Raw genomic sequence first — 596 nt, forward strand, 5'->3', positions numbered from 1 at the left:
TGGCTTCTGGAGTCTGGATTCTTTAAGGCCTTAGCACTAATACAAATGTGTTCAAAGTGGAACATAACCATCATTTAAAAAACGATCTCTGTGCACAAGAGGATGCAAAAACAACTACAAAAGCTGTATTAAGCTTGCCAGGTCAGTGTACATTAACAATACATCAAATATCAAAGAAGAACATTCTGTTGTTTCTGCAGACTGTAAACTGTAAGGGCAGGCAGGATTTTGTATGCCAGCAGTGCCAAGTTAAGCTGTAAACTTAACAAAACGAAAAGAAACTAACTGTTGAAACCAGAAGTTTGCATACACTATAAAAAGACACATAACCTGTTTTTTCTATCTGACATTAAATGAAACTAAACTTTTCCTGTTTTAGGTCAGTTAGGATTGCCAAAATCATTTCTATTTGCTCAACACCAGAATAATGAGAGAGATATATATATATTTTTTTACTACTTTCTTCAATGGTCCACAATTTCCTCCGATACAGATTTAAAAGATACAACATACTGCAGGCATAGGTAGTGTTACTAACTGTTGTACAGGTTAACAGGTGGAGAGCGAGGAACAAGGCAGGAAGCTAGAGTTTCATG

Source organism: Stegastes partitus, unplaced genomic scaffold (assembly GCF_000690725.1).
Source record: "Stegastes partitus isolate 25-593 unplaced genomic scaffold, Stegastes_partitus-1.0.2 Scaffold279, whole genome shotgun sequence".
Taxonomy (NCBI): Eukaryota; Metazoa; Chordata; class Actinopteri; family Pomacentridae; genus Stegastes; species Stegastes partitus.